General features: G+C 37.9%; 1 protein-coding gene and 1 non-coding gene across 6 annotated transcripts in view; both read right to left on the bottom strand.

Annotated features, from left to right (window-relative positions):
* The window catches only part of PDE1C (phosphodiesterase 1C), a 495,776-nt gene that overhangs the window by 141,958 nt on the left and 329,061 nt on the right, over positions 1-24,757 (bottom strand). The gene's annotated exons all lie outside the window — the stretch shown is intronic.
* On the bottom strand, positions 20,446-20,552 carry LOC116879069. Its single transcript, XR_004384951.1, has one exon. It is a non-coding gene; the product is annotated as a U6 spliceosomal RNA (small nuclear RNA).

Below are 24,757 nucleotides of genomic sequence, written 5' to 3'. Positions count from 1 at the left end.
AAATTCATACAAACATAACTCAGATTGGCTCCAAGTCACTCAGATAATTTTTAAGCAGCTCAATCTGATTTACAAGTCAGATTCAAAGTTGGTTCTATACCAAGTATGAATTAATTATACAAATATTGCCAAAACAACTACAAAAAAAGTCAAAGGCTAAGATCTTAGTTAAAATATAGTCTAGAGAAGATAGAGATTATCACTGGAAAACCTTATGTCAAGATAAAGATAAGAGTTTGGATTATATGTGTAAAAATAAGCATAGGCAGGAAAGAAACACTTGATGACAAGGAGTTCAGGGAAGAATTTAGCAATTCTATGTCCAATTTGATCCATTTACACCCAAATGTCAACATATATCTTGCTTTTCTATTTGTATATTAAATAGGGATGCTTATACTGGTCAGGATAAGAAGAGGAATCTAGGGAAAGCAAAGAGCAGATCTAACATAATACATCTTTAACTATAGTGAACTCACACTAAATATGTGTTTTCAAGGCAAGGAGATGTGAATTCTGCGAATTCATTCCTTTTTCCCCTATTATCAGCTGTCTTCTTCAATCATTACAAAGGGTGAATACTAAACTACCAAATACATAAAAAGAATTGCTTCAACTTTGGCGAAAGATGCTCATGCCACATAAACAAATGTAACTTAGGTTTATCTCAAAGTTTTTCTTCGACTTTAAATGCTTCCTGTCAGCATCGATGATACAAAAAACGCTGTCCAGATGAAAAGAGTTGAGAAGAAAACACCCCAGTTGAATCACGAGACAGTTACTACTTCTCTGAAGCTATGAGAGGGTTTTGCTCAAGAATAAATCCAATACCACAAAAAACCTTACTATGTAACAATGATATGTCTGTCTGTCTGTCCCTAAATATCTCCAATTCATTTAGCTCTATTTAGCACCAAGATGACTTTCATTCACTCATTATTATCCCTCTTAAACCAACCCATTTGCCACCCAGGATGAGATTTAAGGTCCCTCAAGAATATAATCGAAAGTCATCTAATTGCTGTGAAGACTGATCTGTGGGCTCCGAACCTGGGTCCTTTATTAAGATCCTGCCTTAGCCAATAAGAGGTGTCCTTCCATGTTCCAATCTCTGTCATATCAGCCCAACCTAGATGTTCCCCAAGAGTCCCAGATCCAGTCTTGGCCTTCGTCTTGAGTTTTACCAATATTCAAGTTTCGGCTTGAAGTTACAGCCCTTTCGCCTAGGTCTTGACTGAAAATTGCTTTATCTTCCTAAAAATCCCTGCCTGCCCACTGGGCCTATTGTCTGCTGCCAAGTTACTTCACTAGGAAAGTCTGCCCAACGTTCAGTTTTGATATTGACAAAATTGGCCTAGATGATGCTACTTCTTTATTTGGGGGATTAATGATAACCATATATCCTTCACATTTCATTGAATCCATAGAATTTTTGTCTGGGCTTGCTTAGCCTAAATGTCTACTCTGTATTTTGGTTTCCTTATCTGTAAAAGGAGAATAACATTTATATCCACCACAGAGAAACTATAAAGACCAAATTATATATATTTTGTTACTATTTTAAACATTAATATTTTATAAGTTTTTAGGTATATAAAACTTAGAAATTTACAAGTATCTGTCAGATAATACATGCCCTATAAGTGTTATTATTAGTATTACTATTACTATTATTGTTGACTTCTTCCAGTAAGCTGCAGGATCCCTGAAGATTCAGACTGTGTCTATTTCATTCTTAAAACCCCTCAGACGTAAAGGGTGATTTGCGTATCTCAGGCAATAAGTGGTTGTCCAATAAAATTGAATTACTGAGTACTTACCAAAGATATCTAGAAATATTATGTCTATCATATAGCTGTAGAAAATCACACCATAGAAATCAAATGGCCTACTTAAAGACATAGAGTCACTAAAAGAGCCAAAAATGCAAGAAAGTCAAAAGCCTGTACTGCTGTTGGTTTTATGCACCATCTTCATACCATACTGTTTTCCTGATATAAGAACCAATGTATTTACGCAGACTTTATGTTTTACATAATTTACTTCTCCTTGGGCAAGGGCATGTCATAGGGTAGCTTAGGCATGCTCATTCATCATATATTTATTAAGCAGCCTTGTGCCAGACTGTTTCAGGTATAAGGAGACCACTATAAAATGGAAAAAAAGCACTGTTTTGTGGAGCTCACATTTGGTAGGGGGGAGGTGGGTGGGGTATAGACAGTAAAAACATTACTCTATATTAAATTGTGATAAGTGTGAAGCATAATATTGAGGGACTACTCTATTATATGGCCTACAATGACACTATCAGTTCCCATTCCATTTATTCATACCTCTTTCTAGAGTCACCAGACCAGTTTCCTCTAACACCTGGTTGGTAAAGGGAAATGTATGGATGTGATGCTGAGAGGGTGTAACGTTATTATTTTGCTGCCAGTCCTCATGCTAAAAGTCTATACTTCACAGCCGACCTGAGGAAGAACCCCACTACCGGTTATGGACAGAAACATAAATGGCCCTATGGAGGTCCAGCAGCTCAAAGTGAGGCAGCTCTCCTGAACAGGAAAAGCCACAGGTAGAGAAATAAATGGCCTCAATCCTGATCTACGACCCATCTCAAATACAATCACAAGATAAACAGAGAGTTCATTTTGGTAGGAATAATTCTCTTTTTTATGAATAGAAGATATGTTACCTCATGTGTTCTAAAATCCCAGGGATTATCTTAAAGAAAAAGAAAAGTTTTATAGTCATCAATATCATTTTAAGGGTTTTCAGGCACCTTCAAGATTTTATGACCTTTTACCAATGCAACAATCATAGATGAGTATTCCTCTTTAAAGCAAATTAATGTCAACCCAAGTATAAATGAGTCAGACTTACGAGTTCCTGAGCATTACATTAATTACACTGCCAAAACCAAGTCTTTGTAGAGTAGTTTTAATTCTCTGGCTTCCTGAATAATCCTGCTAAAGAAATATTTCATTTAATGACATTAATTGTCTTGATATTGCATTCGGGTAAGTTGCTTTTTCATATAGCAACTGAATGTAAAAAACAAAAAACAAAAAGCAAAGAGCAAAACATCCCCCCTGAAAAACCCTAAAAAACATGTTTTTTAAAAAAAATAGAAATCAAATCAATAAAGTTCTTTTTTCCCAAGTTACTACATTGAACCTGCATTCAGGACCTGGCAAGCTATTGATCTGCTCTTCATAATTCTCCATTTCTTCCAAATAGCTATACTCTTAAATCAAGTAATACATTACTCTTCAATCATGTTTTGATAATTAAACATCAAAGCCTTGCCAAAGGACCTGTTAAAAATATCTATAACCTCTGTTCTGGAAAAGCCTTTGTTAGAAATGATATATTGAATAGTTTAGATTCAAATCATTGCCCTGATTTAAACCATGTGGAAATAAAAATACTATAAATAATATAAATATCAGTGCTCCCCACAACCCCATACATCAAAGACCTTCAGAGATATTGAATATTGAAGTCCTTTCCAATATTAAGCCCTAGAAGATTTCTAAGAGGTCAAGGTGATTGGACCTCCTTAATTAGAATGTAAATTCATTTACTGATTTATTGTATCAAACAGATCCATGAGTAACTACTGATTTTTTAACATGCTCATTTTCTATTTCAATGACAGCTATCAATTAAAGATTAATCAGAACCCCCTACCTCACCTGTAGTCTCAGTGTCCTACAGTCAAGCAAGACAGGGACAGTTTGTGTTACACGTCCATGCCATTGTGGCTTCAGAGTTTTGGAAATGGAATACCCCACATGGAACAAAATTTGTATCAAACAGCCAACTCTGAGGCAACGTATTATTCATTTCTATATACGTATATATGACGCATGTATGCCCAGGCCAGCTCTATAGACCCATGAAAATCCAGTGATTTCTTCAACCCAGAGTAAAGAGGAAGACAGAGATGAGGAGAGGAGAGGGGGAGGGAGGAGGAAGAGGGACAAAGAGGGTGAGATGCAACTTGTGCATGTTGCAGAGAGGACCTGGATGTCTGACTGCTCGTATGAAGACGGTGAACTAGTCCTTCAGGGCTTCTTTGTGGCCCCAGTTCCTGCATAGTCTTTCTGTTGTTCTGCAGCCAGTATGAACTGGTTCCTCTCTGCCTTCCCTCTCTGAAGGCTTTTCTGATGTGTCCAGCATGCTATGACTGTTAGGATCAGTTCATGCAATTTCCAGCTCTCAAATTTTTGTTGACATCCCTTTTTCCCCAGTATTTCCTCTCCCCTTCTGTTCTTGTACATTTATGTCTTCTTCGTTGCTTTGCTATCATATGCAACAGTTTTGTGAAGGAGCAGAGGTATACCCATGTGTTTAATCCGCCATATTTGGCCAGATGTCTCCTCTATACTAGAGCATACCACTATAATCTAGATCTATCTGACCCAAGATGGCTGATTTCGAAGGTGGGACTAACATTTAAAAAGTGAACAGCATTCCTTTTCTTCTTTCTTGTTCCTCTGTTTCCATGGATCAGATTACATGTAACTAATGATGACCAGCAGCACTGCTATAAATAAGTCATATATTATGGCGGGGTTTACAGATAAATCTCTGAGTTCTAATTTGACTATCTGGCCAATTATTTACTATCTGATTAAGAAACTAAAAATAGGGAGTAACACTTAAGAAAACATAAATACCTGAGTCATAATCTCAGGGCATAACCCATATAATCCTTAATAGACAGTATTTCATATGTGGAGTAACAAGGGTACAGTTCATGGAGTAAAGATGACCTGAGAAAAGAATACTACATGCTTCCCTCCCCTTGATCGAGGCTGTGGTTGAAACTCTCTACTCAATTTTCAATTCAGTTGTTGTATTCTTCATCCTTTTTATTTCTGTTTGGTACTTTAAATTTATGTATTTTTGTTTGTTATTTATTTATGTTTTATTTAAAATAAAATTTGTTTTATTTATTTTTGTTTTTTAGATTTTCTATCTCTGTCACATTTCTACCTTTGTTCACACATTCCATTCCTGGCTTTGGCAAATACGTTTGTTACCATTATTTTGAATTCTCTATTCTGTAAATCATTTATCTCCATTTCATTAAGGTTTCTGGAGGTTCACCTTGTTCTTTTGTTTGCAACATATTCCTGTTTCTTTCTTTTCCTTAACTCTCTGTGTTGTACATTAGATAAAACAGTCATCTTCCCAGTCTTGACAGATTGGTCTCCTGCAGGAAATGAACTTTGTGGATCAGCCTAGCCGGAGCTCCTGTTTGCCTCTCAAACTTCTGTGATGGTCCAAGCTACCATCTGTTTTCTTAGTAGCTCCCAATAGTTGAGTGTGTGCCAAGATTCATCAGTGTCCCAACGGGGAGGATCTGTAGTTGGCACCCAGACGCTGGCTGACCAGAAGCCATACCCTCAGGCAGCAGCTGGGAAACTATGCAGTCAAACCTGTTCTAGGAGGAAACTGGGAGAAGGACATTTTTGCCTTTGCCCTCTGCACTGAGCCCAGGTATATAGCCACAGGGGGTGCTCCTATACCCAACTTTTGTATCTACATGGACGGGACTGGAAGAGATTATGCTGAGTGAAATAAGTCAAGCAGAGAGAGTCATTACCATATGGTTTCACTTATTTGTGGAGCATAACAAATAACATGGAGGACATAGGGAGAGGGAGAGGAGAAGAGAGTTGAGGGAAATTGGAAGGGGAGATGAACCATGAGAGACTATGGACTCTGAAAAACAATCTGAGGGTTTTGAATGGGTGGGGGGTGGGAGGTTGGGGGATCCAGGTGGTGGGTATTATGGAGGGCACGTATTGCATGGAGCACTGGGTGTGGTGCATAAACAATGAATTCTGTTATGCTGAAAAGAAATTTAAAAAATAATAAAAAATAAATTAAAAAATGAATAAAAGCTCCTTCTTTGTTTGCTATAGTCCCGTGGGACTCATAAATGCAAGTCCTGTTGGTTATCAGAGCTGGGTGATGAGGGACCTATTCCTCAGGCAGTAGTCATAAAAGTTGGGGAGCCAGAGGTGTGAACAAGCTCCTTCCAGAAAGATGCTGGCAACTTGCTTTATTTGGTTGGACCAAGTGAGAGGATGTGACCTCTTTTGGGCTCAAGGAAGGAGCTCAGTTAGTACCATGGTAGTTATAATCCAGACCCTCAGGGAGCACTTGTAAAGTATGCAACCTAAAGTATGCAATCGAACCCCTTCCAGAGAAAGACTGGGAGGTGGGCATTTTTATCCGTTCCCTCTGTTCTAAGCCCTGCGGGGATAGCCAGCTGCCAGTGCATGCTCCCTGTTAACGACTGATTCTTTGTTTGCTACAGTCTTATGGGACTCATCAATGCAAGTCCTGTTGGCTTTCAGAGCTGTGTGATTGGGGGCCTGTCCCTCTGCAGTAGTAGCCTTAAAAATTGAAGTGCTAGATATGTGATCCAAACCCTCTGTACCTTGGGGAGAGGCTGGGAGCTGGATGTTTTCTCTCCATTACTGTATATGCCGTGCCAGTGGTAGGATTTATAACAAGAGTGTGTTTCAGCTTATACTATCCAATTTGACACAAGTATTTTTTTCAGTTGCCTGATGTCTAGTCTAGGAGTCACTCAACCAAGTTTCTGGATTTTCTTTCAGAGGCAATTGCTCCACAGGTACCTACACTATTTGGTGCATCATTGGAAAGAAGGAATTCAGGACCCTCCTCTGATGCCATCTTGGTCCAGCGTCTGAGTTTTATTTTTTCTTGGTGAAAGGTTAGTCTTCATTCCTCAGTGGAATCAAGAAAATAAATCTGGGGGCACCTGGATGGCACAATTGGTTAAGCAGCCGATTCTTGGTTTCAGATCAGGTCGTGATCTCATAGTCATGAGATTGAGTCAGGCTCCGCACTCAGCGTGAAGTCTGCTTAAGTAAGACCTTCTTTCCCTCTGTCCCTCCATCCCCTCTAAAATAAACAAATAAATCTAAAAAATGAAATAAAGTTTTAAAAAATCAATCTTCTTTTATTATTAGTGATTATAATATTTAACTACTTAAATAATAGCTATCTGTTGAGCATTTATTTTCTATCAGGCACTATGCCAAATGTTTGAACTATATTAACTAATTTAACCCTCACAACTATATGAGATCCATATTGTTAATACTCAAGGTAGAGGTGAAAAATTGGAATTAGGAAAGGCTAAAAAATAGTTTGCCAAAGTCTCACAGCTGAGGACTGGTAGAACTACAGTCTGAATCCAGTCAGCCTCCAAAGGTCACCTCTTTCTTTACGTCTTTATTATATTACCTCAATATCCATATGAAATTCCATGGCAAGGAAAATGAAAAGGGAGTCTACATTGGTAGTATTTAACTTTTCTTTAAATACTTCCTGTGAGATGGCCATGACCCCTCTTACAAATACTTCAGATTATTTTCTGTAGACTCTATTTAACAATCTTAGGGAAATGCTCTGGAAACACCAACAGAATGGAGCTTTTAAAATGTAAAACCTCATTGCCCCAGGCAAGAATGCTCTGAGAAATTAGAGCCAGATTTTGCTTATAATTTAATAGTCCTTTTTTTCTCCATCATTTGCATAGCGATACAGCTTTTATAGAGTTTTAATTCTGAATTTACATTCCAAAACTGCCAGTCTGGAGGCTGTAATCCTACTAACTTTGCTGTATGCCTATTTTTCTGAATACGGATAAATGTTTATTTTCTTTAAGCAACATATTTCAGAGGTAAAATGTATTCTGAAGCCTTTAATCGAAGCACAGGCCATCATAAAACTTCCCTGGCATATCTCTCTCTTACAGTTAACCAAATTACATTAGGGTATTTGAAGCAAATGAGGATATAACAAAGTGATGTGGGTGGACAAAATGTAGGAATGGCATCCTGTTTATGGGACATTTTTACAATAGTACAGGCTGACAGCTATGCTTAGAGAAACAGTAGAAGCAAATAAAATCATTCACTTAGTGGTTTATAAGCAAAAGAGAAAAAAGATGTTACTCTTCAAGATAGAAGTGTACAGTCAAGAATGAGTTTTATATAAAAAAATCATTACTAAAAGTCCTTGAAAGAATGTAACAGACTACACAATGTATAACGATGATTGGGAAAGTGGGTCCGCTGTCCCAGAATTGGAAGCCTCTGCTCTTTCTTTCTTTCTTTCTTTCTTTCTTCCCATGTGTCTCTCTCTCTATAAAGACGTTTCTGTCAGCTTGGGCGCATTTGCATCAAACTGGGAGTGTATGTTTGGGAAGCTACGACTAAACATAGACCAGGGACATATGCTGAATCGACTGGGGCAGAGAGACGTGGGAGGGGTACTGGGAGCAGCTGACACTGAGGCACAGGAGGGAGGTCCCAGCAACATGCATTAAGGTTCTCTAAACAGAGAAAGCCAACAGAGATATTAAACGTGGGTCCCAAAATCAATAATTCTGGTGGCAACTGCTCTGAACTGCCCTTCTGATTTTGGATTGAGCTGCTTCTCACCTGAGCCGCACAGCATGATTCAAACACAGTGGCTGCACGCTAGCATCATTTGGAGGACTTTTAAAGACTATGGATACCCAGTACTCAGCCAGACCAGTTAAATTGGAATTTATGGGAGGGGTGCAAGTTGGGGGATAGATGAGTAGCCCCAAGGCACTAGCATTTTCAAAGCTCCCCCAGTAATTCTAAGGAGCGGCCAGAGTCAAGAACCACTGGTTCAGGGTGAGTGGCTGCCAGAGTTTATTTAATGATGGTTAATAATTCTCTCTCTCCTAAGTAACAAGGAAGAGACCAGCTACCCTTACGTAAAATTAAAATGACATTTCACTTATAAATAACTTGAGAATATTTTATGTCAACCGTATATGTTTGTGGCATACAGTATACGACTCCAAGAAGTGTAGACGTGGAAAAGTTAGGACCTTGCAGATCAGAAGTGGGATTTGGTCTCAGCAAAGCCAAGGCAAGGTCATCCGAGTACAGTGTTTTCAACGAGGTATCCTCTCAGTAACAAGTGTAATGCAATAGTCCCAACTTCCTAAGGTGAATTTTTTCTATTACACAGGATCCCATTACTAAGTAGCTCTGATTTTAAGTCAGTAGAAACCTGAGTTTTGAAACATAAGTGTGAAGGTTCCTATCACCTTGGCTAGCACTGTTCTGGGTATGTTCAGTAAAGAAAGTTATCTAGGTTCTTCCCCCAAACAAGTAGAGACCCCCTTCAATTTGCAGCAAAGCTCAGTAGAAGATTCCTCTGAGCTGACAAGCATTTCTCATTCTTCCCATGTGACCACCTTTGGATTCCAACCTAGGAAACAGAAGGGACTGGCTTGTCGCCTGCGGGCACATGACTGGCACTGATAAATCCCTGCCTCGCAGCATTTCAGACAGCTTTGATCAACAAATCAATGGGAGCCATAGGCACCTGGTCTATGTAAAGAGCCTCTTCATTTCCTGCACTGATCCAGCAGCTGCTCCTTCCTTTTGGGGACTCCACATTTATATATAGGCAGGGTTCAGAAGGAGGGCACTGTGACATTGTTTGCTCTAATGCCTTTTCTATTCAAGGAGAAGGGCAGTGGTTCACGCTCTGTTCTGCTTCTGGAAGCAACTAGAAAGTCCAAAACACTGCGTTCTCCCCAGGGGGAAAGGCAGGTGCCTTGGAGACAATGTGGTCCTCTCACTAAAATAATTTTAGGAACCAAAAGAGTAAAGTTCAAGCACAAGACCATCAGCAAATAGAAGAGTCTTAGATCCCCATAACTATTTTATATGTCAATAGTGCTCTTTTTGAAGTATAATTTATTTGATTACATTTGCCAAGTCAGTTGATACACACTACCCCAAACGGCAAAATATATTAAAGATGGGAAACAAATGAGTGAAAGGTGACATATCACAGATCTACGTATGAACCATACCTTTGTGAGATGCAGAAAGAAGATGGAACCTCAGTGTCCAATCAACCCCAATCAAACTATATTAACCAAAGAGCTCTTACTGCAGAGCAGAAAAAAAAACAGTCCTTAATTCAGACAACAATGAAAAATTCCAAATGTATGGCTCAGTCAGCTGGATTTATAGAAAATACCTGGTTGAAAATGTGTTCATATGCCTGAAGCAGCTCTCTTAAGAAGAGACATTTCTATCTGTGTGTGTGTGTGTGTGTGTGTGTGTGAGAGAGAGAGAGAGAGAGAGAGAGAGAGATTCATTACTACTGGGATCAGAGCTGAAGAATTTCTTTAAATAGAGCCCCACCAATAAGTGGACTCCAAAGGATAAAGGTCTATAAGGCTGAGTTGAACCTCATTATTAGTTTGATTCATTATTAGTTTTTTTTTCCCTAAATATGTCTGTTATCAGTCAGCTGTCCCTCTTCATCAGTGGGAGGAATAACTAAATCAACTATTTAACTTATTAAGTCAGCACATGTTTATTCAGTGTCTGTTATGTGTGAGATTCTAGTTAAGACATTAGGTCATCGGTACAATAAAATTCCATATTGTCCAAAAAGAATGAGGAAAATCTATACAGGATGCTAGGGGGGAAACTCAAGGGGAAAAAATAGCAGTATGATCATGTGCAAAGTATCTTTCATTTGCACTTTTAAAAATTATTTATATCTATATTTATATTTGTATGTGCACATCAGTACAGGGAAAACTTTTAGAACAATGCACCAGGAACCACTGACAATCTCTGGGGAGTGGGGCCCCTTTGTGGTAGAAGGGAAACTTAATTTTCATCACAGTGTTTGCATTTTTTTACCATATACATCTACATTTCATAATTTAAAAAGTGTTTAAGTTACAAGCACCATTGTCTAAAGTAGACATCGTTATCACTGAAAATGAGAAAAAATTATTTTAAAAACCACAAGTTTTCATAATTTTACCTAATATTCAAATATATTTTAAATCTTAGGGCTAAATTTTCATGTAAAATTAGAATTCAATAAATGATTAGAGATTTAGCAAACATGCAAAATCACACAGACTCACACACATATGCACCACAACCCCCATCTCCATGTGTGCATATGTGCACACTCTGTGCTTTATGTCTTAAATATATTGTAAATTTCTCTCCTCCTGCCCACTCAGGTGCAAGGCTGCCAGTCCTCTCAAAACAGCTATAATGTGAGACACAAGCATACTTGTTACTACACATAGCAGCTTATCAACAGAATACTCTATCTTGTATTCGTGATGGATGAATAGAATACGTTATATTTACCCTACATGCATGCTTGTGTGTGTGCAGTTAAACACACATATACAGCCTGACATTTGCGTACTTGCCAACTGTGGGTCTTCAAATGCTTTTCCTTTTTCAGTGAGTCATTCAAGGGCCTATGATATAAAATGTTTTCCAACTCAGAGATTTGTAAATGCTAATGTTCCAGCCTACGTATGGCATTGTCATGAGAATTAGCTAAATGAAACATATGAGAGTCCCTAACTCAGATCTCAGCACAAATCAGCAACTCAGCAAACTATAGTTTTATAGTTTATAGTATAGCAGACTATCAGTGTGTTAAATATGTAAGTTGAAAGTGAGGGGCGCCTGGGTGGCACAGTTGGTTAAGCATCCAATTCTCAGTTTTAGCTCGGGTTGGGATCTCAGGGTCTTGAGATCAAGCCCCACATGGGGCTCTACACCCAGCATAGAGTCTGCTTGGAGTTTCTTTACCCCGTGCCCTCTCCCCCAGCTCTTTCCCTCTCTGTCTCTCTCTCAAATAAATAAATCTTAAAAAAAAAATACACACATATAAAATCTTTACTTGAAAAAAGGGAATGCAAACCTATGAGCATTTTAGAACATAGCCTCTGAAAGAGCTATGACAGAAAACTAACAATCTGATAAAATAGTAAACCAGTATATCTATACAGTATTTCCAATTTATTAAAACATGGATGGGGTTAATACCTAAGTACTTACTTCTGGAAGTGATGCCATAATAACCATTGACATGAAAGAACAGTTTCTAATTCATTTCCCAGAACTGAGGAGTCTTTTGCTTTTCAACACCGATTATCATATTTTTTTAAAAGATTTTATTCAAAATTTACTTTGACAGACAGAGATCACAAGTAGGCAGAGAGAGAGGAGAAAGCAGGCTCCCTGCCAAGCAGAGGGCCCGATGCGGGCCTCAATCCCAGGACTCTGAGATCGTGACCTAAGCTGAAGGCAGAGGCTTTAACCCATTGAGCCACCCAGGTGCCCTAACACCAATTACCATATTAAGAGAAACTTTGGGGGTACCTGGGGGCTCAGTCAGTTGAGCATCCAACTCTTGGTTTCAGCTCAGGTCATGATCTCAAGGTCCTGGGATTGAGCCCCACACCGGGCTTCATGCTCAGCAGGGAGTCTGCTTGAGATTCTTAGCCCCTCCCCCTGCCTCTCCCCGCCCACCCACCCACACACTCTCTCTCCTAAAAAATAAATAAACAAAATCTTTTAAAAAATAAAAAAATAAATAAAAGGAAACTTTCTACCTAAATAACAGATTTTTATGCCAAGCACAGCCAGTAGGTCTATTATGTTAAACAAGTATGTAACAGTTTTAGGATGACTTCAAAAAACCATGCCCAAAGAATGAATTTTACTTTTTCAAGGCACTTGAACATGCTTTGTTCCATTTATGCTTTTCCACAGTACAGAAAAAAATATGGAATTTTCTCAAAAGTTTTTAGAACTTTAGTATCTGCCAAAAGACTCATATCTCCTGGGTGGCACAATGTTCTGACTCCATGAAACGTAAGGAGAACTTTTCACAGCATGAAAAAGAATGCTTTATTTAATGCCCATCTCTGCTGTGAGAATGACACCAGTTTCAAAAATAATTCAGTTTTTTTAAAATGCGTCTACTTAAATCAAATAGTAATTGTATAGCTCTCTAAGACTATTTGTTTTAGGTCATTAACAATATTTTCATTGGTAAGTATAATTCAGAAAACAACATAATAATTAATGTAATTCTGCCATTTAGTCCAGTGGCACCCTTATCTGTGTAGCATGTTTCTCATTGAAACTAATTTATATTTACAACACAACCTCTTTGAAGTGGAAAATTTCTGACATAAAAATCTCCAATAAATTCAGATAGCACACCCAGTAAAAAAAATTACACTCGTTTATGTGAGTTGATGTCAGGTTTATATGGTAAAACTCTCTTGTCTCACAATCAAAATGTTAATAGCAAAAGTACTCAAAAATTATCTGATTTGTAGTATGGATGCAGAAGAGGATTGTTTTTCTTATGTCACCATTCTCTTAAGAGCCTGTTTGTGACCAGAACCTTCACTAAAAGTCGCTGGTAGCACTTGCTGTTCTCAGGGTGACTGACAGCCAGTCTCACCTTCCGTTGTCTGTAGGATCACCATGGGCAAGATGACTATGAGGGTCTAGCTCTACAAGAAATAGAGTCCTCAAATACTAAATTCCCTTTCTGATAATATAAACACGTGATTTCAGTGGGGGAGAAAAAAAGGAAAGTAAATGATTATGTACTATTTCATATTTAAAATGCAATGATAATACTGCATTTTTAAACTAAAAACCTCATTTCTGGATCACACATGTGAGGATAAAAATGTCAAGTGAATGGATTCATTTTATCCCATAACCTTCTCTTATGACAGGCAACAAAAGCTCAAATGCGTTCTTAGTAAGAGTCAATAGATAGGGGCACCTCAGCGGTTCAGTTATTAAGCGTCTGCCTTTGGCTCAGGTCAGGATCTCGGGGTCCTGGAATCGAAACCCACATCAGGCTCCCTGCTCAGTGAGGAGTCTGTGTCTCCCTCCCCCTCTTCCCTTCTCTCCCCCAACCCATCTGCTTATGCTCTCTACTCTCTTTCTCAGAGGAATAAACAAAATCTTTTGGGGGAAAAAAAAAAGAGCCAATGGATAAAGTTTTATCTATATATGGTGGGTCTATAAAGTTTAAAATGCTGAGTGGTTGAAATAGTGAAGAGAAGGCATCCTGGGTAGATGGAAAGGAATAAAAAGGTTCATATACTAACATGAAACTTCTTTGTTTAACTGAAATCAATACTTTAAAATAAAAAATGTTTGGCTGTCAACCCTGGGCCCTGGGCATTCTCCCGTTTCCTTAACAAATCAAGTCAGTTATTTCAGCTCTGCCCCTTGCCCCAGGCCCATACTTCTCGCTCTTACAGAAGTTCCCTCTTACTGATTTTCAGGGCACAAGTTCATTCTCCTCTGACTTTTGCTTTTCACACTGAAGTTTATATTTCTGAAAGGAAAACCTATAAATCAGCTCTCAGTACAAATGAAAAGCCAGCAACGCCAAGGTCAGAGAAAGGTTCCAATGATAGCGGGGGGCACATTCATTCATTTATTTGTTTATTCACAAGCAACCACTCTGTGTCAGGTGCAGAGCTAGGCCCTGGAGACAGATGTAATGACAAATATTATTTAGTTCCTTGGCTCGAGGTATTTAAGATCTGGTTGAGGCACAGGGAAGGATAAAATGAATTAAAGTTCAGGTACATGTGCTAAGAACAATACAAAATAAAATGATATGATAGTCCCAAGAATAGGGTTCTGGGATCCTTTGTACTAAAGTTTCGTAACCTCTGCAGTCTCCTATTTATCAAGGCATAACCTCACCAAGGGGCAATGGGTAGGGAAGAAAGACATTTCTAGCAATAATAGTAGCTTCTGCAATGCTCACTGCACTGAGCATGGGTTGGGGAGAAGTGAGGACAACAAACGCCTATTATCCCCACTTCTCACTTTTTATTTTTTTTCTTTTAAGTAGGCTCCACACCCAGAGTGGGTTTGAACTCATGACCCTGAGATTAAGACATGAAATGAAATCAAAAGTCAGACACTTAATCAACTGAGCCACCCAGACACCCCACCACTTCTCACATTTTGATAGAGGGGAGGGGACTTCATTATAGGGGAACATAGGAAAGAATATCTTCCATGGGATAGAGGCAGCAACCTCTGTCCATGTTTCCATTATTTCTCATTATATACATTTACAGTGACCTACTCTGCAAACCAAAAATATGAGACATGTGGTCTGACAAAGGATCAGTTTGGTTTTTTTTCAAACCTCTTGGCTATGAACATGAAGGTACAAATCCGTCATCCATCATCACTTACAGATACAACAAAAAGAAAGAAGAAAAAAAAACTTGTCCTATATGTATTTGTATAAATATAAATATAAATATAAATATAATCTTTTGGTTTGAAAGACCAAAGACTGAATCACATATGGCTGTATATTTGACAAATAGCCTTGATGAATTAGGGAATGGCCCATAAAGCTCACTGATACGCTGACATAGAGAATAACAAGTTTCACCACACCCAAACTACATTAATACTGATGCTACCCACACAAAAACAACAACAACAACAACAACAACAAAACCCAAGTAGAAAGAAGGACGGTTTCTGCCAATTGTTGATAAAAACTTAAATTCTCTTTCCTAGAGATTTTAACGAAAAGATCTACAGAAAGGAAACTCAACAATGTGCTCTAAAAAACTATACTTATGGCACTCTAATTCTATTCCTTCCAAGAGAGAAAAGTATTAATCTCAAACTTAATAGGAATCAGAAACATACATAAGCAAGTACACAAATAGGAAGGGTCAAGAGAATTCCCCACACTAGGTTCAGGTACTAAACTTCATGAAGGTGATGATAACAAGCAAGTTATTCAGAGCTTTGTAGAGCTATGAACTCATATTTTGCATAAGTGTAAGAACTTCTCTGGTTTAAAAGCTCATAGGAAGTTAGAGACAAGGAAATAGAAAGTGGATAGAGAGCAAACTAAAGTCAGGCATATGAATAGTGCTGGTACTGTAAATATTTGTTCCATGAATGAATGAAGAAATGAGTTACATTTAAAAGCCTTATAATGGGCAATGTATTAAAAACTGATCAAAGAATATCCAGGACCCAGAATAAGTGAAATTATTTGCAAATCATGTATCTGTTAAGGGGTTAATTAAACACACACACACACACACACACACACACACACACATTCTGGACTTCCCATTTGTCCAAAGTTTTAGAAATGGCCAAAGACCATATTAAAAGATGCTCAACATCACTAATTATTAGAGAAACACAAATCAAAACCACAATGAGATATCCCACCTGTTAAGATGGCTACTATCTAAACCAAAAACAAAAACTAAAAATAAGTGCTGGTAGGGACGGTGGAACTCTTACCCTTATGCACTATTATTGGGAATTTACAGTAACAGCATTATTTGCAATAGCCAAGAGGTGGAAGAAACCCAGATGACCACAAAATAAATGAATAAATAAGACATGGTGTATATATACCATAGAATTATTATTCAGCCTTTGAAAGATCAACAAGTACATGAAACAACAGTCAACATCACTAGTCATTATGGAAATAAAAATTAAGATCATAGAAGATATCATCTCATGCTCATTAGATGGCCACTATCAAAAAGATAAGAGGTAAATGCTGGCATGAATGTGGAGAAAAGGGAACACTTCTGCACTATGGGCAGAATTATAAGTTGGTACAACCACCATTGAAAACAATATGGAGGTTCCTCAAAAAAACTAAAAATACAAATACTATATGAGCCAACAATTCCATTTCAGAGAATATATCCATATGAAATAAAAGCACTAACTCAAAAAGATATTTGTACCTTCATGTTCATAGCCAAGACATAGAAACAACTTATGTGTCCATTGGTGGATGAATGAATAAAGAAGTTGTGTATAAACACACAATGGAGCATTATTTAGCCATAAAAAATCCTACCACTTGTGACAACATGGATGGACCCTGAGTGCCTTATGCTAAGTGAAATAAGTAAGACAGAGAAAGACAGGGGCACCTGGGTGGCTCAGTGGGTTAAAGCCTCTGCCTTCTACTCAGGTCATGATCCCAGGGTCCTGGGATCAAGCCCCACATCGGGCTCTCTGCTCCGCAGGGAGCCTGCTTCCTCCCCTCTCTCTCTCTGCCTGCCTCTCTGCCTACTTGTGATTTCTCTCTCTCTGTCAAATAAATAAAATCTTTAAAAAAAAAAAAAAGACAGAGAAAGACAAATACTGTATGTTCTTGTTTATATGTGGAATCTTGAAAAAAAAATAAATAAATAAACAAAAACAAACTCATAGAAAGAGGAATCAGACTTGTGGTTACCAGAGGAGGAGGTCTAGGAATTGGAGGAAGATGTTCAAAAGGTACAAACTTCCAGATATAAGACAAATAAGTACTAAGGATGTAATGTACAACATAATGATTATAGCTAACACTGCTGTGTGATATACGAGAAAGCTGTTGAAGGAATAAATCCTAAGAGTTCTCATCACAAGGACAAATTTTTTTTCTTCTTTCTTTTTGTTGTATCTATATGTGGTAATGGATGTTAGTAAAGCCTATTACAGTAATCATTTCACAATATATGTAATTCAAACCATCATGCTGTATGCCTTACACTCAGTACTGCATGTCAATTATTTCTCAATAAAAATGGAACAAAAGAAGGAAACTCTGTTCCAGGTTATGACATGGAAAAAGACTGAGGACACCATGCTAAGTGAAATAAGCCATCACAAAAAGACAAATACTCACTTTGGCACCTGGGTGGCTCAGTCGGTTAAATGGCTGCCTTCAGCTCAGGTCATGATCCCAGGGTCCTGGGATCCAGTGCTGCACTGGGCTCCCTGCTCAGTGGAGAGCCTGCTTTTCCCTCTCCCTCTGCCTGCCACCCTGCCTACTTGTGCTCTCTATTTTTCTGTCAAATAAATACATAAAATCTTAAAAAAAAAAAAAGACAACTACTCTCTGATTCTACCTATAAGAGGTATCTAAAGTAGTTTGAATTAATAGAAACAAAGTAGAATGGTGGTTTTCAAAGGCTGGGGGAGAAGAGAGAAATGAGAAGTTGTTGTTTAATGGGTATAGAGTTTCAGTTTTGCAAGAGGAAAAGGTCTAGAGATTTGTTGCACAACAATGTGAATATACTTAACATTACTAAACTATACACATAAAATGGTTAAGATGTGTTTTTTTACAATTAAAAATCTTTTTCAGGGGGATGCCTGTTTGTGGCTCAGTTTGTTAATTAAGTGTCCGCCTTCAGCTCAGGTCATGATCCCAGGGTCCTGGAACTGAACTCTCTGCTCAGTGGGGAGCCTGCTTCTCCCTCTCCCTTTGCCACTCCCCCGCTTGTGCTCTCCATATGCATTCGCTCTCTCTCAAGTAAATAAATAAAATTCTCTTTTTAAAAAGTCTTTTTTAGGGGTGCCTGAGTGGCTTAGTTAGTTAAGCATCTGATTCGCGACTTCGGCTCAGGTCATAATCTCAGGGTCGTGAGATGAAGACCTACATCAGGCTCCACACTAAGAGTGGAGCCTGCTTAAGATTCTCTATTTCCCTCTTCCTCTGCACCTCGCCCCACCTCTGCACATTCTCTCTCTCTAAAATATATAAATAAATAAAATAAAAATCTTTTTTAAAAAAGACATCCAGAACCATTTATTGCTCTAATAAATATTTATACGCATTAAGTTATGCTCACTACCAACTGTCAATGCTAACAATATTAACCATTAAGAAACTCATTTTATTCAGTACATTATGCTTAAGAATGGACATGGATATTACTCTCAGGACTGTCCAGTACAAAACAGTTTTTATAAGTGGCATTTGTAGTAGCAAATTTCAGTTCTTTATAAAACTCATAAAGATGGAGCACTCCATTCCCGGACAGTACAAGATAAATAAAGAATTTCTCCATTTTGCCTTTAAAAAAAACAACAAAACCCACCTTGCTTTATTTATAATGGTATTCGGTTTTCATTTAAAACAAACTCCCTTGTGATGAGGAAAAAAGCCCCTTTTTTTTAATCCTTAATCATACAGGCTGGAGATCTATATCGATTGAGCCCTCAGGCTATTTACTCATCGCACATTTCTTACTGTGTAGACACAGTCTAACACCTTTTACACGACTTACAAGCAATTTTGAGATCCTTGCAATGTCATCTTGGAAGATAGATCATTTTTATTCAACAGTAGCTATTAATCTAGCATCCTAGAAAAAAAAAGAAATCAGTAGGCATCTAACACATTTAAAAGTGGTTTGTAGGGGTCCCTGGGTGGCTCAGTTGGTTAAGCATCTGACTCTTGATTTCGGCACAGGTTGTGATCTGGGGATTGTGAGATTGAGTCCTGCATTGGGCTCTGTGCTGGGTGTGGAACTGGCTTGAGTTCTCTTACTCCCTCTCCCTCTGCCATTCCTCCAAGCTCCCTCTCTCCCACTCCCCATAAAATAATAAATAAATAAATAAATAAAATGTGGTTTGTGGAGGACTAGAATTTGCAGTTTTCAAAACTAGTCACAAATTTTGGTAATAGGATTACCAAAATTTGTAGCTTTTATCCTGTAAAATATCTCAAAAAAGAGTAAACCAACTGGATAAAGTGAGGGTCAACAGTCAAACAGCTTAAAGCCAGATTCAGTTTTACTGGTGGAAATCCCTTTATACCTAATACAATATTTACTTTTAGAACACTTTCATTTTAATTATATATATATACCTCTACCTCACAAATGCCAAAAACTTTGACAAAAGTTTACTGCAAAGCTTTAACAAAAACCTACTTTGAATTATCTTCATACTTCGTAATTAACTCCTACCACATATAAGTACTCAATAATTTAAAATTTTTGTTGAATGAATAATTGAATAAACTATTTAGGTTATATTTCTAATCTTCATAATGGTTACAGCGCATTGTAAATACAGCAACATCAAGGCCTCAGCAACACCATTACCACCAGCACTAAAGCATTTTTAGCTCCTAAATGTATGTTCAGGTATTGCACAGAAAAATCTGGACACATAATCTAAATCCTTTAAGAGTGTCCAAATTAAACAAGCCCAAACACCAGTAAAACTTTTAATTTAAAATTACTACTCTAACAATGCGGGGACGAAACTATTGAGGTGGCCAGACTACTTTTTATTTTTTCAAGTCACACACACACAGTCACTTTCTTTGTAAAGAAAGTAGCTGACTCACGTACATGGTTATTTAGTTACACATCACTGACTTGGGTGAACGATGAATACACAATTTCACTCAGTTCTCAAGGTTACTATCCATTAAGTTGACAAAGTTGGACAAGAGTTAAAAGGAAAACAACTGTTAATGGAAAATCCTTGCTTTGTTTTCAATATTTGATGATATGATCTTCTCTAATATTTAGTGATATGATCACTATATTCCCATAATGCCAGAGAACAGAGGAGACAAAGACAAGTGTCTTATATGAAACAAATAAACAAATTTGACAGCTGAGAAAAGCAAAGAATTTTTTTTTATTTTATTTTTTATAAACATATAATATATTTTTTCCCCAGGGGTACAAGTCTGTGAATCGCCAGGTTTAACAAAAATATGGAACGCTTCACGAATTTGCGTGTCATCCTTGCGCAGGGGCCATGCTAATCTTCTCTGTATCGTTCCAATTTTAGTATATGTGCTGCCGAAGCGAGCACAAAGCAAAGAAGTTTTAAGGGGAAAGAACTGATCAGAGGGAGGTGATAGAGGAAGGTAAATAAAGATTTCAGAGAGCCACCTCAAGACATGCAGGAACAGTTCTCACCCTGCCTGACTCATCAGGCCATGCTTAGGCCAGTAACTATCTCCTTTCTACCAAATGGACTAATGCAATATGATATAAACTGATGAAAATAAATAGAAAGGAAGGAAGAGGGAAGACATAAGATGGTATATGATAAAGGTCAAGGCAGATAAAAAGTCTTGGCAACTCCCAAACAGTCCACTCAGGACCAACTGAAATTCATAAAGAAGAAGCACGCTCAGCCGTCCACAACCATCACCACAAAGTGAAATACAGAAACTGAATCCAGGAGATTCCCCACAAACTAAAGGCTATGAATGTCAGACCAATGCTATCCAGCTCTGACGACATATTAGAATCACATGGGGAACTTTCAAAATCCTGAAGCCCAGGCCCCTCCTGGAAAGACGGATTCACTTGATTCCTATTGAACCTGTGTGTAGAAATTATTTTAAAGCTGTCTAGGTGATTCTAATCCATAGTTAGAGCTGAGAATCATGATTTCCACCCCAAATGTCTAACAGAAAAGAAACTACAGCCAAAGGGGGATTGTAATTCATCTTCCCCAATGATTTTTTTTTTTTTTTTTTTTTTACTTTTTTTCTCTTAAGGATATCTGAGGCATCTGTTGACATTGTCTGTCATGGAACAGACAACAAGCTGGAAAATCAGAGGCCTTAGTCTGAGTCTTGATTCATCTATGTCACCTCAGGCAAGGCTTTCCACTCCATAAATGTAAAGTGAAGGGCTGGACTATTATACAAACTCCTCTGCAGTGAAGAGAAGCCATTTTCTTGCCAAAGTAGCTTCCTTCAAAATGGCCTCTCATCTTTTTCACTGTGGCTCTCAGAGTCTTTTTATTTATCAGCAGATTCACATTACTGTCATTTCTACCCTACCATCAGCTCTTACCCACACTTGTCCTTGCACAGAGTTTATTTATGGGGTATGAAGGATGCTGGTCCTTCTCCATTTCAGCATTTCAGAAATTCATAACTGAGTATTCATGAGAGAGCTTCCTTAACATCTATCAATTCTCCATCAGAGAACAGTATTTTCAGATATGACCCAGGCCACAATCTTGTTCAAGCTCTCCAGTAATGTTTGACTTTGAAAATAACTCAAAACATAAACAGAAAGATAAGTGACATTTCTAATATTATGTTGATATTGAAATTCTATATGTGGGGTTTACCTGACGGATCAACTTTCTCATAAAATTCTGATCTGAATAAATAGTTTATATTCTAAATAATGCTCTAGACCCCAAACTGAATCAGCAAGTTACACTAGAGCAAGGGTCAGCAAACTATTGTTCAAGTCAAATTTGTCCACTGGACTGGTTTCGTAGGAAGTTTTATTTGAAACTGACTTCTTTGTATACTGTCTGTGGCTACTTTCATTCTATAACAGTAGAGATGTGTAACTGTGACAGAGATTATGTGGCTCATAAATCCTAAAATATTTACTATCAAGTCCTTTACAGAAAAGTTTGCTGATCCCTGCACTAGAAAGTGAGACTAGGGAATGTCGCACTCAGACACTTCTGCTACCTCAGAGGACCCTCCCCAACACAGCCCATCACAAAAAAAGATTGTCGTGTTATACTCTGATCAGCATCTGGTTCCAATGAGATTTCTTATTATGTTACAATAGATGATGTAACCAATCAAAAAGAAACTTTTAAAAGCCTATGTCTTCCATGCATAGGAAACAGAAAAATGGCAGGGCAGGAAGGGGATGGAGAAGAAGCAGAGTGATGACTGATGGACCACATAAATATTTCCTGCCTTCCCCTTAAAATCCCATGAAATAACTAAAAATGTATTTTTAAATGTGCAAAACATCCTTGCAAACTAAGAAAAGTTTCCATGGTGAAACAGAAAATTTAAGGAAATATCATAGATAATAACAGTCCAACTCAGAAGCAAAACCAGAATGAAACCACATCCCAAAATTAATAGAGGCAAGAACTGCTTATAAAGTAAAAACATTTGGGGAAAGCCAACTCATGGGTAACTGAGGCAGAATACCAGGAGAAACCCCTGAAGTATTCACCAGGGACAGGTTTGGAGTTCCTTGCCATTTAAGGCTTCACCACTGTTCCTCTTGTGCTAAGCAACAGACAGCAGGGACAGTGCCCACTGGCTAAAGCAGAGAGTGTGGGGCTAGAGTCAGAGAGGCTGAGGGTGTACCAGACACTAAGAAGGACAGCAATTTCCTGATACCCAGAAGACAAGTTACCAGCAAACATTTTCAAAAGAATGCATGACCATCTCCACATTAACTGGAAATATAGTACGGTAGGTCAAGCAGAGAGGAAAATAGGGATTTTCAAATACAAAGAAAAAAAATTAGCAAGAATCACTAAATGTCTTAGAAAACCCAACATCAAACTCAACAGAACTAGTACCTGAGGAAATAGAGCAAAGATAAATTTAGAATAAAACACTGACAATTTTCAAGAGATGGGATATGATATCTATGAGATCCATATATATATTTAAGATCTTTTAAATTAATTTTGATCATTGGACAAAAAACTGAATAGAGGGGCTAAATAGCAGTTTGTAATTTAGGAAACAGAAATAACAAGTCAAGGAACTCTTCCAGGATGCAGAACAAAAATATAGAGTTCTGTGTGTATATGCATGTGTGTGCGTGTATGTGTACTATTAGTCATAAAAAGGAGTGAGATCTTGCCATCTGCAATAAGAAATGGACCTAGGGGGCATTATGCTAAGTGAAATATGTCAGACAGAGAAAAACAAATGCCATATGATTTCACTTATATGCAGAATCTAAACAAAACAAACAACAACAACAAAACACCAGAAACAGACTCATAAATATAGAGAACAGACTGGTGGTTGCCAGAAGGGAGAAGGGTAAGGTGAGGAAATGAGCAAATAGGTGAAGGGAATTAAAAGGTACAAATTTCTAGTTATAAAATAAGTCACAGGGGCGCCTGGGTGGCTCAGTGGGTTAAAGCCTCTGCCTTCGGCTCAGGTCATGATCCCAGGGTCCTGGGATCGAGCCCCGCATCGGGCTCTCTGCTCAGCAGGGAGCCTGCTTCCCCTCTTCTCTCTCTGCCTGCCTCTGTCTACTTGTGAGCTCTCTCTCTGTCAAATAAATAAATAAAATCTTTAAAAAAAAAAAAGTCACAGAGACAGAAAGTACGGCATGGGGAATTAGTCAACAGTATTAAAACATTGTACAGTGACAAATGGTGGCTACACTTGTGGTGAGCATTGAGTATTGTATAGAATTATTAATCACTATGTTGTACACCTGAAATGAATAAAACATTGTATGTCCACTGTACTTCAATGGTATTTTTTTAAAAAATAGTCAATTATCATATGGTTTCACTTTTTTTTTGTGGAGCATAACAAATAACATGGAGGACATAGGGAGATGGAGAGGAGAAGGGAGTTGAGGGAAATTGGAAGGGGAGATGAACCATGAGAGACTATGGACTCTGAAAAACAATCTGAGGGTTTTGAAGGGGTGGGGGGTAGGAGGTTGGGGGAGCCAGGTGGTAGGTATTATGGAGGGCACCTATTGCATGGAGCACTGGGCGTGGTGCATAAACAATGAATTCTGTTACACTGAAAAGAAATTAAATAAAAAATTTTTAATATAAAAAAAATAGACCTCCAAAATATGAAAGAAAAGTTAAGAAACAAGGAGGATGGATCAAAATATTTCAATATATGTCTAACAGGTGTTCAGAAGGAGAGAAGAAAAAAACAGCAGAGAGAAAAAAGTAAGTGAAGAAATTTTAGGGGGAATAAATCCCAGAGCTAAAAACACAAGTCCCAGAGCTAAAAACACAAGTTTCAAATTGAAAAGGGTTCAAGTGTCAAGCAAGATTAATTAAACTCTACTTGTATATTGTGGTGAAATTTCAGAACATCAAAGTTAGTGAGGAGTAAAATAGTACAAGTTTGAAAAGAGAAACAACAGATTACCTACAAAGGTACGTATTGATATCAAATTTCTCACTGACAACACTGGAGTGTGAGGAAAGAAAGGACAACTCTCATTGAGTATGGATAGGATATTATTTTGAATTGGTTCCCATCAAACTGACATTCAAAGAGAAAGGGAAAAATT

This window comes from Lontra canadensis, unplaced genomic scaffold, assembly GCF_010015895.1.
Source record: "Lontra canadensis isolate GAN:19392208 unplaced genomic scaffold, GSC_riverotter_1.0 scaffold2, whole genome shotgun sequence".
Lineage (NCBI taxonomy): Eukaryota > Metazoa > Chordata > Mammalia > Carnivora > Mustelidae > Lontra > Lontra canadensis.
The sequence above is the reverse complement of the archived record's forward strand: the minus strand, read 5'-3'. Positions and strand labels throughout refer to the sequence as shown.